Source organism: Oxyura jamaicensis, chromosome 7 (genome assembly GCF_011077185.1).
Source record: "Oxyura jamaicensis isolate SHBP4307 breed ruddy duck chromosome 7, BPBGC_Ojam_1.0, whole genome shotgun sequence".
In the NCBI taxonomy this organism is placed as follows: Eukaryota; Metazoa; Chordata; class Aves; order Anseriformes; family Anatidae; genus Oxyura; species Oxyura jamaicensis.
This window is the reverse complement of record NC_048899.1, coordinates 9,014,584-9,029,249: the sequence shown is the minus strand read 5'-3', so window position 1 is coordinate 9,029,249 and position 14,666 is coordinate 9,014,584. Positions and strand designations below refer to the sequence as shown.

Below are 14,666 nucleotides of genomic sequence, written 5' to 3'. Positions count from 1 at the left end.
AACACCGAGGACCATTTCTCTCTTGATTTTTTGAGATGGATCAACTAGCACTTTGTTCCAAATGATCTCAGACACACACCTGAATTTTAAGGTTTGAGCCATTTCCTTTCTAAGTATAACTGATATCTGCAAACCTGCTTGAAATAATTTTTAAAAATCTACTATCTTATTTACCTCGACAACATTTCCAGCATCAGCAACAACTATCAGGCATGTGAAATTTAGTCAGAAAGAAATGTGAGCCTGACTAGGGAAACTGAGAAGTTAAAAAAGAGCAAAGGAGCAACTGTTCAATCCAATTAAAGAAATAAATGTGTTTTCTGTTCATGATAGAGAAAAAAAGAACCTGTAATCAAATTCACATGCAGTGCAGATCTGTATAGCAGTATTAAAAAATGGAAGCATGTGTCCATTTGCCTGCTTTGTTCCTTTTCCAGAAGAATTAAACTTATAAAATTCCTTTAGATGCCAAGACAAAGCATTTACATGTGATTAAAGTAATTTACAATACAGAAGGACCAAAACATGACACAAAACATTTGGTTTTGTGAGGCAAAAAAAAAGGAGTGAAATGAAAGCTAGAGTCAATGGTCAATGTCATTAATCTGTTGAGGGTCAATAATGTAAGTTATTAGGACAGTTTCTCACTACTTGGATCCAATACAGCACGCAGCAAATAAAGAACAGTATTTCGAACACATACAGTCAGCTTCTCAACAGGGAAGCAGGTCAAATGAAAGAGTTCACCAAAATCAGTGAACAGACTGGACTACGTGCACTGAAGACAACAGCCACAGAGATGTAGTTCCTGTTAAGCCAGCCGTAGGAGCAAGGTTTGCTTGGGGCTGGGAGGGGGGGATGAATGTAAATGGATGTGGGAGCAATTGCGTATCAGGTTAGAGAAACAAAAACCAAACACATAAGAACACGTCATTTTAATGCTTTGGGAGAAATACTACAGTTGTTCATATGCAAAGACAAAAAAGATGACTGCAAACTGTTTTGATGCAACCCACAAAAAAAAAAAAAAAAAAAAAAAAAAAAAGCTGCTATTTCACTGTCACTGTAACCACTAGCTCATCACTCAGAAAATGATACATGGCACTCTTTGTACCAATGTAGTAAAACAAACATCCAGAAAGACCTTAACACTAAAATGCTGAAGCTGAAATTTCTTTAGGAAGAACTTTCTCCTTCCACTCCCTGCACATCAGGCCTCACACCTGTTCTGAGCTTTGAAACAACATACAATGGTGGCTTCTAGCTGTGAAAATCTTACCAATGTCCCCCCCAGAGAGAGCCTCAACCTACCAGAGACCTACTGATTACAAGAATTTCATGATTTCTGCCACCAGATGGAGAAAACTTCTCAGTGGTTAAATCTGTTCCAAGTGGGCAAGCAAAATAGCCCACACCAGATGTTGAAAAATTACACTTTGGCAATTAACTCTATTGGCTGGGGAACATCTTACACAAAGCTATTTGTGACTGCACACACACAAGCTATTTGAGGAATGACTAGATGCCTACTGCACTCTACCAAACCCTGGTTTGCATACTGTAGAATAATGCAGAGCAAAAGTAGCAGCAACTTGATGGAGTCCAGACAAGCTGCTCTCTAGATAAAATAGGGGCAAATAGCATGACTGTTTTTTTTTTTTTTTAATTATTTTTTGGTAAAAAGGAAAGATAACACACTAATTTCAAAATAAATCCTGTAAAAGTTTACCAACCAAGACAGACAAGAGAGCAAAACAAAAAATTATTAACATAGTTCAGCTACTGACAAGGCTTCTCTCAGCTGTCCATGAAATGACACATCTTCCACCGAGAAAGTAAATTTCATGGGTTTCTCTGCAACACCAGGACTCTCTTTGAAAACCTCCACCAGTTGGAACCAATCAAGTTAGACCATGTACAACAAACTAAATTTTTCTGATGGCAAATTCATAAATAACTTTCATGTCTATTTAAAGAAAATATCCCTGTGAGAATGACATTAGAATCAATAATTGTGTTTTATTACCACTTAGCAGTAAGGCAAGCAGACTACGCGCGTTGTCTGATATAAAAGTGTGGACATGGCACTAAGGGACATGGTTTAGTGATGGGACACTGTAAGGCAGGTTGATGGCTGGACTTGATCTTGAAGGTCTTTTCCAACCTAGACGTTTCTAGGAAAAGAAATACTGTTATAGACAGCTCCCAAGACATTTTGTCCCTTGTGAAGCACAGTTTTCTTCAATGGCTTTAAACAGTCCCAAAAATAGCCTTCTGGAAAATTACGTGGTATTCTGCAAGTTCTGCTGTGATCCTCACTGCTGACTCACAAAGCTCAAACTATACTGTGAAAAGAAAAAAGAACCTACATAGAATAACTACACAGAGATTTTATAAGATGTGCCTGCTTCTGGAAAAAAAAAAAAAAAAAAAAAAAAAAACAACTTTTTTTGAAAGATTTATTATTTCACAGCTATCTTTCTCAGAAATCAAGAGGGACAAGAGGGACTCATAAGCAAGGAAAACAGTGCCAGGAATGGCTTAAGAATTACAGTTCTATTTTCAGTACTGCCTTAGTGAGCTTTCATACAACAGTTATCTGCCTATTGCCTTCCGACAGGCACCCTTTTTCTAGTTCACTGTAAAATAAGATATCCACTGAGCTTCTGAAATTAGTAACAGCCTCACTCTAGAGCCTCACTCCAGCCCGGTGCTTTACAAAGTGGTGGTATACAGTACAAGACAGTTTTGAATTCTAACACAGCTGGAAGGGACATAATAGCACTTCCAGTCAATACTAGTGAAACAGAATCAAAGCTACTGTTTCCGGATGAACAATTCTTGCACACTACTAATTTCTCAGCATTCTGTTTGTCGAATCCCTCTGCACCTCTTGTGAAACAGCTAGCTAATACTCTTATGGTATCTACACAAACTGTGGAAGAACAAGAACACTGTAACCAAAATAAATGTATTTCACTATTCGTAGAGAGCTCATTATTACTTCCATACTAAACGGATAACCCATAGACAGAAGAATTCAGAAGGCAAAGTTGACATAATCAGCTATGGCTTCAGCCAGCCATGATAGCCCCTATTCTGCTGGCTACTGATGGTCACACCAAGCCATCTACCTGAGAAGCAATTGTTAGGGGAATTAATGAACCACTGACAGGCATAAGAAAATCAATAGTCAGAACGGCTTCCTCTGCTAGTCTCCTCCTGCTGTTCCTCACTGGCTAGGTTAAAACAAAGAAGATGTCAATATCCTGAAATACAGCAAACAAACAAATCTATCAATACACCATCCTATAACTGTTCTCAAGTGGTCACAGAAAAGGACGTTGCAGAACGTCCTGTGCACATTTCTCTAGGGGATGAAGGTCAGTGACGGAAGCAGACAGAAAAAGAGAAAAGTATGTTCAAAAGCTGTAACTGATGCAATACAATGTATGAACAAAAAGGACCATATTTCGATTGATCACATTGTTTAACTAGGCCAACAGGAGAAAAAAGGACAATCAGCCACACAACTGCTATTATTTATAGATGAAAGGTAGGTCCCTGAAAACACTCCCACTAAATTCAGTCCACAGAACAAGTCTCTGTTGAATACAGAAATCATGAAACAGACTCCGTGGGTGTTCAAAATGGCGATGCAGTGGAAGTAACTGGGAAATGTGTTTTTCTCCCTTTTCACATGCTCCAACTTAAACTTTTTAAACCTCTTATTAACTGCACTCACACACATTTTATTTCTCTACAAACAATTCTCAAAGATACTCAGGAATATCTTTGTTACTTTCTTCTGCATTCTTTTCACGGATGCATTGGATAACCTAAACTTTTAGAGTTTTAAGATCAGCCGCAGGACCAGGATAGAGAGCGGACTGTGTCCAAAAGGTAGTTCTGAGGAAAGTGTTGTGAATACTTGCTTTCTTGTCTTGTCTGAGCTTGTTGCTATGCTTTCAGTCCATCACGGCATGAAACATAAATCATATTTGTGAGATTAACCACAAAAAATTGCACACAAAACACCAACTGACATCATGGCAAAAAAACACCTAAATGTCACTACTTCCTTCAGTTATATGGGTCCAGAAATAGAGAAAACAACTCGGTTAATTCCTAGCTGTGTTATCTGCTTCCACTTCAGGATTCTTGTAGCACAATACATACCTAAATTCTCCATGACTGATATTCCACTCCATTAAAAAAAAAAAGCCCAAATGCATCATCATGTGTATAAATGGGCATTTACTATCCATCTAGTAAAGATATGTGGCAGCCTGCTAAGTCAGTACAATAAATCTGACATTTCTGTAATACTTGAAATAGAAGAGTAACAGCTTTTTTTAATTGCGTCCTGTGTAAGATTATAAACTTAATTCAATTTGTTCATCAAATGCTTGAGTCTAAAAACTTTCCTGGAAGATCCCAGAAAATGCTTATTAGAAAAAAATGAAGGTGCCTAATCCAGACAATTCAGTGGCATGTTTTCATTCAGATTCATTGCATCATTATCTGTTGCATTGTAATTTTTAAAGTCAATTCTTACTGCACACTGTGTTTCTGGGTAAAGCATTAATATTTGTACAAGAATTATTGATCATTTCTGTATTGTTTATATATATCAAACAGAAAAGACAACTACTCTGGGGAGACACGTACATCCTCAGAATTAGCCATTTTCATAAGTGAACAGATCCAGGGTGCAAGGAGGCAAGGACAAAGCACAGCTTGGCCCCTGACCAGCTCTTCTGCAAATATAATGCTATTATTACTTGGTATGCATCTTCAGTCTTTCATGGAGGCCCATGCCAGATCAGGAGACACTGCTGATCCTGTTGTTGGGTCACTTACTTTACTCCAGAACTACCTGTTACCTCATCTTGCTCCTCCCAAGGAAGCACCGCAATGCCCTTGAGAAAACTTCTAGAGGCTCCAGGTAAACACTACTAGCATCTCCCTCAAAAATCATGTTCTGCTTCCCAGAAATTCATTCTGATGCTTCTTTCTTAGCATGGAACCATGGCTTCATGTCATCTACTGCCTGTAATAGCCGTATCAGTTGGCTTGACCTCACTCCTCTTACTTATTGAAAGGAACTTGCAAACAATGTGGCAGCAGCCTTAAAGAGAGCTCCTTAGGCATGCACAGAATGAGGCCGCACACTTTAATTAAACACTGCCTCAATCAGCTACATAATCAAGGACAGAACAAGAAATCATAGAGGTTTTCTAGAGTAGGAAAGTCTTAAAGATGAGGGTGAACTGAAGCCACTGCATTTTTTTTAATAAAAATGATCACTAGTATCTCAGAAAATTTTGTGGGGCTTTGATTCTCTTCCATCTCATCGTCCCTGATAGCTTTTACTTTTGTTCTCTCAAATTTAGCAAGATGTATTATTAATGGCAAATGACACTGCCAGGGTTTCTGGAAGGTACTTTGTATTATATATATATATATATATATATATATATATATATAATGTAACCAACAAAGAAAATTGTATTAATCAGTGAAAGACTGAATGCTTTGCTAACACTCCCATTACTGCAAAAAATGAAATAAAATCACCTCCTGAACAGGGTAAACAAGGTATTTTTGCAGAGGTGTCTTACCCAGTAAGGTAAAGGGAACCATGCTGCTGGTATGTAAGATTTTCTACTGAAGGTTTCCATACCACTGAAAATAAAGCTGCTGATCATTCATGAGGCATAACAACACATTTCATTTGTCTGACTGCTAAATTAATCAGTTCCATGTCTACAACTCTGATCACCAAATAAGATGGTCTACCTAGCCAGTTATCATGACAAAATTAGTAACTATTACATTATAAATATAACAATGAACAACAGAAAGATGCACGAAATATTAAGCAGGAATTATTATCCAGGATCAGATCCAAATTTCTGAAAGCCATTTACCAGCTCAAAGAGGAAGTTCTGATCAGTGGCATTTCTATCACAAAAATACTATTTATATTGGCCATCTAACCAGAATTCCAACAAGGAAAATATACTAAGCAGTTACAAATGACCAACAGCTAACACATCAATTTCACCTCAGGCTGGGAACTCAGCATTAAAATGAAGTTTATAATCCCATGAGCCCATTCAGTTATAAACTGCAGGTGGCAAATCAAGTGACTACTGGCTACTGTCCCCATGTGTGAAAAATCAATAGCTGAGAAGGTTTTCTCCACCTCCTCTGGCAGCAAGTTAACAGGGCAAACAAAATGCATGTGTTAGCGTTAAAATGGAAGGAAGAAGGGCAATGAACAGAACAATGACCCTTTGACCAAAACCAGCCTCCTCACTGCAGTCTAATCACAAAAGCTTGAGATGCTTTGTGTACAGATGACAAAAAAATAAAATAAATCTAAAACAGATGTAGGAGAAAGCTGAAATAAAACAACTGCAAACTTACATTTGCGACCTATTTTCTGAAACCAGCTTATATCAGATTTTTCTCCTGCTAAGGATATTGAAGTTCTTCAGAATTAAGACAGATTCCTCCCAGGGAGCGCCCGTACCTGCCAGTGCTGCGCAGAACCGTGTGTTCTACATGCCAGTTCCCATGCCCTGTACTAGACAGGCAATGCACTGTGTGTTAGCTTAAGTTGCTGTCACAGAGGGTACAGATAAACTGGTTGAATCCCAGCAGCTTCACTTCGTTAATGCAAAAGATCAGTGTGACACTAATTGATCCTGAGCCTGATCTATTTATCAAGTCTTTTACATGCTGAAGCTGAAGAATTAAAGTCACTTAGTCATTCACAGAGAGTGAGCAACAAAACTGCTCAGGTTTTTTTCAAGGGATATTCCTACTGTTTCACAATATACTTTAATTGTATAATGTAATCAATCATAATTCATCACCATAGTGCTCCACAGTATCACTTTTACAGCAGTTTTATTCTAATGAGGATTTTAAAGAACACTCTCCTATATCCATAAGAAAAATAATAATAAACTATTAACTGTGATACAAAGAGCAGTTCTCAGTGCTGACCATGACTCTTGCTTAAGATGAAGTATTTTCATCAGTAAGCTAGTTGTTATGCATTACCAGCATGTGTGCAGTAGCCTACCGTGACACCAATTTGCATAATTTCTCTTCTCTAACAGGCTTCAAAAATAATAATAGGCATATGAGATAGAATCTATTAATTTTAAACTTCCTTCAGCAGCTATCTTTATGGAGCAGTTATCAAAAGAACCTTTAAAGAATTAAGTTTAATAAATTATAAATGTATTATTTGGGTTATACTATCTGGGCCGATAACCATCGAAGTTGAATTCAGTAACAAAGACCAAAGCAAATCCGCAAGCGATTTGTTCAACATGTTTCCAGAAGAAAAGTCTTACAAAAACTGGCAGAACAATGTCAATGTCTGCTGCTGTTCACAGTTAATTACTGAACTTGAGAATCAGTTAAAGATTTTAGGGTGCAGATACATAAAAGAGAAGGACGGATAGCAATACGCATACGAGCTGCTCAGAGTTGTTATACCTGTATACAATATTTAATATTGCCTTAATCTTCAGCAAGAAACAAAAGCAACTTTGTTATTTTGCTGGTCTGAACCCCAAAGAAAGATATTACCATTTGTTAATATTTTAGGCAAGCAGAAAGATTCATGTGCCAGCAAACTCTGATGGGAAGCTAGCTTTGGAAAGGAAAGTGAAAATAGCTTTCCACATTGTAACATAATAACTGATGGACCTCTTCTCATTTCCATGACTTCTGCATTTGTATACTCTGATTTGCATAACAAACAACACTGCTGCAACACCATGATTCTCCCAGATACTAACCTGATAAGAAGTCTCGCTTAGTGATTGCGAAGAGGAATTTAGATCTGGGTGCACTTTATTATACATTCTGATACATGGTCACCAGTAAGAAAGACCTGATTTGTCTTTATTGTACAAGGGAAGATGCCTGAACATCTAACACAATTTACATATGGGCCTAATCTCCACTAATACGAAAACACATTACCAAAGTACTTAGCTATCCATTGAGGAAAAGTGGACAAGCACCCTGGGAGAAACAACAGATGCCAACATGGACACAAGCAAAAACTCTCAGAGCTTGCTCCTGCCAGGTATTACACACTGAGAAGCACTAATCAATTTCAATCCCTACTGATTCAGGGGATTTTTGGGGAGATTAACACCTGCAAGAGCTGTGATCTTGAAGAGAGAACAATTTAGTAATAAAAAAATAAAATAAACTCCATGACCTTTCAGAACAGAATTTAAACACAACACAGAACAAAGGAACAAACTAGCTTCTTCTCTGAGTTCAACTCCTGGACTGCTGCAAACACTCCTGAAGAAAGTTAGGAGAGTTACAAAGATAAAACGTGACACATAAGAATGGTTTACTATACAGTGGGTACAACTATCGCCTGGAAAAGGCAGCCTTTACCAGTTCAGTATCAGCTATTCAGTTTTATTGTACATATTGTTCAGTTTAGGGAACAGCTCTGTGTTCAATACTGTAGACTTTCAGAACTCAAAAACTATTTTGTGACACCATTCAACAAACACAGAAGACAGATAATATACCCCTGGGTCACCACAAACAGCACTGAACTGGGAAATCAGTTAAGGCTTTCACCATAAAAGTAAATTAGACTGTAAGCTCAATATGCACAGGATGCAGCACTATGTTTGCATCACATTTTTAACAGAACTATGACCTACAGACATTATGTTCGATTATGTCCCAGAGCAATATGTCATCCTCCACAATGAGAATACCCACTGCAAACAACCCCAGTTCCTACTCTCTGTTGAATCAGAGTATCTACTAAAAGAGCAAAGCTTGAAAGAGAGTAACAACACAGTAAGCAAAACAGTAATTGACACCGTCCAGTCAAGAAAGATACAGAGCGACGGGTTGTAAGGATCTTACTGTAGGTTTCTTTTACTAGATAGCATTATAAAAAGCGTTTACATTTCAAGTACAATTCAACGAGTTGGGAGAACTCATGAGATACTTTTAACTGTAACTCGGGTGCTTACCACACAAGCCATATTTATACAACCTTCAGGTTCTCTGTTTAAATTTGGACAAATTAGTACCTGACTCAGAGATATATTGGAAAGTGCCACCTACACAGGTATCACCAGCATCTCTCTGAAGATTACAGCAATATTACACTTGATAGTCTGCTGGAATGTCCACACAGAATTCTCATTGTCTGTCCCCAGGTCACTGCAAACAGACAACCCCATGGACTGCTACGTTTTTAAGTGTCCCTTGAGGCTCAGCGTGTGTACATATTGGCTTCTCTGTCTGCTCCTGTCACAGAAATGCAACCTGTGGACCAGTTCTGCTAGCTGCACATGTATGCTGGCAGCTCTTTCCCAATGCCTTGACATCCTCTCACAGAGCTCTGCAGTAAGGGTACGTATACTTACAATGTGGAACACATCAATGTGCAGACCTAACAGGGCTTATGAAGATCCCTTTGATTTAGCTATTACACGGAGCATAAGTGGACAGTTAAAACAATAAACACCTTGTTGTAAAAAAAATCCCTGTCTCAGCTTTCTGATGTTGCAAAGTCTTTCACCTTAACCCACTATACTCAGGAGTCCTCAACACCTTCTTTTGAGCTTGTACTATTTACTCTGAAACACCATGGGTCTTTTCTAAGTCACTCCTCCCAATCTCAGTAGCAAACACCCTTTTGTGAACAGAAAGGCTGATTTTCCTTTAAAACAGCTGGTAATAATCTTTGTCCCTTAATCTCTCAGCTTTCATCCTTAGGTGGTTCCTCTTCAACCCCACTATGTAACCAAAACCTCCCACTGAAGTCTGCCTCCCAGTTTACGCTTAAGGCTTCATATCTGACATGTCACATGGATTATTCAACACATTTAATGCCATTCATTCATCAGAATTTTCTATTTTATTAGCTTTTGGCAGGTGCAAGGTTTATTCCAAACAATCCACGAAAGCAAAAGTAGATGAGACAATGTAAATACACCCCTATCCCTAAACTGTCCAAACTGTCAATATACTCGCATTATACGCTCCTTTCTGTAAACAGACTTTCTCACACCACTACTATTCACACATTGGAAGGTTTGTTACCTAGTCTAGAACACCAATGGTTGCACCAAAAAGATAATCCCTTGAGGGTGTTCCAGCAAAAACAGTCTTTTGTGCTGCTTTTTGGAAATTGTCGTATCTGGTTGATATCCTTGTTGTATCAATTGTGCCAAGGTAGTTTTCTACAATGAATTATTCATTTCCTGTTGTAATCGGACATCTGAGATAGTCATAAATATTTATATGACCAGTTAATTCGCTAATGAAAACTGAACTCATTCTAAAAATGGGATGTTATCTCAGAGGTATGCTGACCTAACCTTATGCTTAACCTTTACATTAGTGAAGCCAATTACCATATGGGAAACAACTAACAGGGGCTGGAAAAAAAATGGTTTTGAAGGCAGAGCATAGGAATAGATTAACATATCAGGACAGAACAATGTTGTCTGTACCCTCGAAATATTATTTCACTTTTCCCTATCTCTAATTTCCCAGTTCGTAAAATTAGGAATAACATTCTCTACCCTTACACTCTTTTTGCAGTCCTTGGGCTTCTCACTACCATTCCAGAGAGGTTTCCTCTTCAGAAATAGAAATCTCTCTTCTTTTTAGACACTGAGTTTTTGGTTTGTACATTTGCCTCTGAAACTTCATTATCCTTCACAACTGCTAAGAAACATTTTGGGCTGCTAGCTGCCTGAGAGTAGTTCACTACCACCTACAGATTGCAAGAGCCTACAGGCACAAATTCCTCAGAGTTAGCCAGCTGTATTGATACCATCCCTCACTTGAACCAGGTCAATATAACCAGCTAATAGAAGAATTTATCTAATATATCCACAGTAGACAATGCAGTTCACCAAAGTTTACTAAGTCACAAGATAATAAAAATTAAAAGAAACAAGTCTATGCCCATCTAGACTTAGATCAGCTTTAAAGGTTTTTCTTGTCTAATAAATTCACAGGTCTTTTTCAGCTTATATGCCCTCACAGAAAGGAACCCTACTTCAGCAGTCATTTTTGCTTTACCATCCATCCCTCTCTGGGATAATTCCTCTTTGTCCCCTCCCTTAAAACACAAACTACTATTCATTCTTCTAAGAAGCGAGTAATTTGTTCCTTCCATCAAACTACTGCTTGCCACCTTCTGGAGAGGCTGATGTGAATAGTTTCACCTGCCCCTTAACCTGCTTCAGTGATTACTCACATCTGACTAAACTTTTCACAAGCTGTCAGCCCCGTGCAAAGCATGACAGTAGCTACAAAATGGCCAAATCTCAGAAACAAGCCTCTCTGTACATTAACATTTACATCTTTATATATTTGTTATCTTATAAATTAACAACCAGACCTCAAGTAGACACACTAATCAGGGTGTTTGTCTCGTTTAACTGTGTATTTTGATAACAAATGTTGCTGGAGTTACTGATTCAGCATACAATCCTATTTTTGAGGGATGTTGTAACAAAGCAGCTCCAAGGTAGGGCTACGGATCCCTTGTCTAGTTGGTCCACAACACGGGGGAAAACACTGCTCTTGTGAGTCTGGAAGCAGAGGCACTACTGGGAACATTAGGAAATCTTACAAATTACAAATACTTTGTTCCTCTCATCACCGCTGAAAGGGGTCATTAAAAGACCTTTACAAAGGCTGTTGATTTTAAAACTGCAAATTCATGTGTCTTATCTTCAGGGGAAAAGGATGTCAGACCTACTGTGATTTCAGAAATGATTCACTCAACTCCTGGGCTGTGGGAACAAAAAGGAGGAGGAGGAAAATTGAGATGTAAACCATTGTTCATTCTGTACCTTCAGCTACAGGACACCAGTGAAAAGTAAAGAAAAACAGCTAGGGGATAGCAGATTCTGATGCAGTTTTTTCTAATTGACAATTTTCTGCTAATTCAGATGTAGAAAGGATGTACAGTGCAGTGCTACAAAAACAGAAAGAATGAGGTACTCCATGTAAAAATTAAGTCCATTGAAGGTTTTCTCTATGCATACAAAGAAAATAATGAAAACCCATGTCTGTCAAAAGATGAAGAGACAATCATGCAAGTCTGGGAGTTATATAAGTCCCTGATAAAAGATCTTATCATTATTACTCAAAAGGAAAGTACTGCAAAATGCAGAATTAATCCTTGACAAGGCAATTAGATTTTGTCAGGAGGTGAAGTCATCCACACCAGAATTAACCTTATCTTGAGTGGACTGAACTCTCACACCTCGAAGGAATCCAAAATATTCCAAGAAAAGAGACCTGCAGCAGACAGGCACGTAAGCTCAGACTTGAGCAAGATCATCAGGCAAAACTGCATATCGAGTGTAAGAACCAGCACAGAATATTGCCCAGCACATGAAAATATATGTGAGAAGCACAGTGGATTACATCATTTTGTGAAAGTTTGCAATATGCCTGTTTCAGTCAGGAGCTGTATTTAACAAGAGCCCATTGCCCTTGGTCCCTACTTGAGCTAAACGACAGCCACATACCCCAGCCGTTAACACCCGGTCCCTAACCCACGGATTTGGTCTCCTGGCCAGACCCTAAGCCTGCCTTGCTGCTGCAGACTTGTCTGGCAGTCATTGGCCTATTGGCTAACCCCAAGCCAGACACAATTTTTTCATGGCCACTATGTTTACTTGCTTAAAGAAAGACTGATGAAGATATGCATGCTACAGCATTGCCTGTAATAATTGATAAATTTAAGAATTCACAGACTCTTAGACTAAACTTTAATAGTCATATCTTACACTAGATACTCTTTACATACAACATGCACATTGAAATCAAAAGGAATGTGGTGTGGATCATACAAGATACGTATTTTGAGGTAAATAAACTGATTTTTTTTACACGTACATGTACATGCACAGAGTATGCAATCATTTGAGGACATAAGGATACATTGTTCTTCCTTAACTAAGTAGTTATACAGATAATCAAAATTTAATTATGCAAAACCTCAAACTGAAAAGCTGAACCCTGTTTCAGAACCTGCTTTAAAAAGTCATCTGCCCCAAAAATAACTTTCAAATTTAGTTTTTTTCTTCCTCCTATTAAATAAAAAGTTCTTCCAAAATTCTCATGACTTAGAATTTATAATTCAACAAAATTAGTCTTTGTCACAGATTATAAAATGATTCTGATTCTTTAAGTCTCTTAAGTTCATGAAAGTGTAAGACTACTTCCTCTGGCTCATGAAATATTCATACCCGTTTGTCATCAGGACTATAAGTAGGAATATAGCCTTTTCTCTTTTGTGCAATGCAGAACTGACAAAGATCTTTCCTTCACTCAATTTTGAATGTTGGAGTAAGATGCTTCCTGAAACACGGATAATAATTTCCCTTTCCTGTACAATACAGAAGAGGAGATACATTAAAATTTTCTTAGAAAGATGACTCCGTATTTCAGGTACTCAAATAAGGTTTATATATTTGCACCATCCAAACTTTACAGCAGTTTTCATCATTAAAAAATCACACTTCCATTTTCTGCATCTCTTCTGATGTGACATTGTTAAGACTCAGAGAAATCAGAATAATGACCAAGTTAGACCGTAGATCTACGGACTATCAAAAATACACTTTAATGAGTTTCTCATAGTGGTAGTACAATGTTCATGGCATCCCTACAAGAAATAGTCCCAGTAGCATTAACACTCACAATTTCTTTTTGCAGATATTCATGTTACCCTTCCTTAATTACTTGTTTTAGGACAGAGTATGTATCTGTAACTTGCTGCACTCAGAACAGAAAAGCAGACAGGAAAGCAGGATAAAAAAAAGCTGAGTTCTTAGAGGAAAAAATCGTAGTAAATATTGGACTAACATTCCTAATTGGAATTCACATGATACTAACCTACTTAGTATCAGATCCGTTCAAATATTCCCTCAAACTCACTGACTATTGAAAGTCACAAAAATTTATACAATCTGTACACTCATATTTATACTAAAACAAAGGCAAGATGTTGTACAGTAATACTACCACTCCTAGTAGTCCTAAAGGCATGAAACTAAATACATGAAATGATAAAAACTGCCTACAAATTATCATTTGAAATTTTGGTTCATTTAAATAAAATCTTTCCTCTGGTGATTTTCAATGTTTGTAGAAGATGCACAGGTTGGAAAATGACCCAGAAGTATGACCAAAACACATTCATGCAAAAATGTAATTTGTGAGCTCAGACAAAAACCTTCTTTCCATCTCATTTCAACAGTATGAAGAGCATGTGGGTAACTGAGGAGAACCACCAACATAGTCCTTCTTATGAAAGATCGCAAGCATGGAGACCAACTGGATAATGAGAAAAAAGAGACAAGTGAAATTCCCTGTTACTGTATGAGCACACTACTGGGGGAGAGTGGGGGGACCAGAAATAAACCTGTTTCAGAAGAAAAGTTTGATTTTATAGATTTAGAAAACACTCATGCACTGACTTCTTTCTCTCTAGGTAAGAGCAACTACAGCAGTAAAGGCAAGGACCTCCTCCAGAGCCCCATCATGTAAAAATTCATTTACTGTGCCTTCACAGAGCTGTAGTGCTGATCACTGGATCCTTCTTCAGATGCTTC

The 14,666-nt window shown here is 37.9% G+C and overlaps 1 protein-coding gene across 11 annotated transcripts in view; it reads right to left on the bottom strand.

Annotated features, from left to right (window-relative positions):
• Positions 1–14,666, bottom strand: part of MYO3B (myosin IIIB) — a 192,474-nt gene that overhangs the window by 169,307 nt on the left and 8,501 nt on the right. The gene's annotated exons all lie outside the window — the stretch shown is intronic.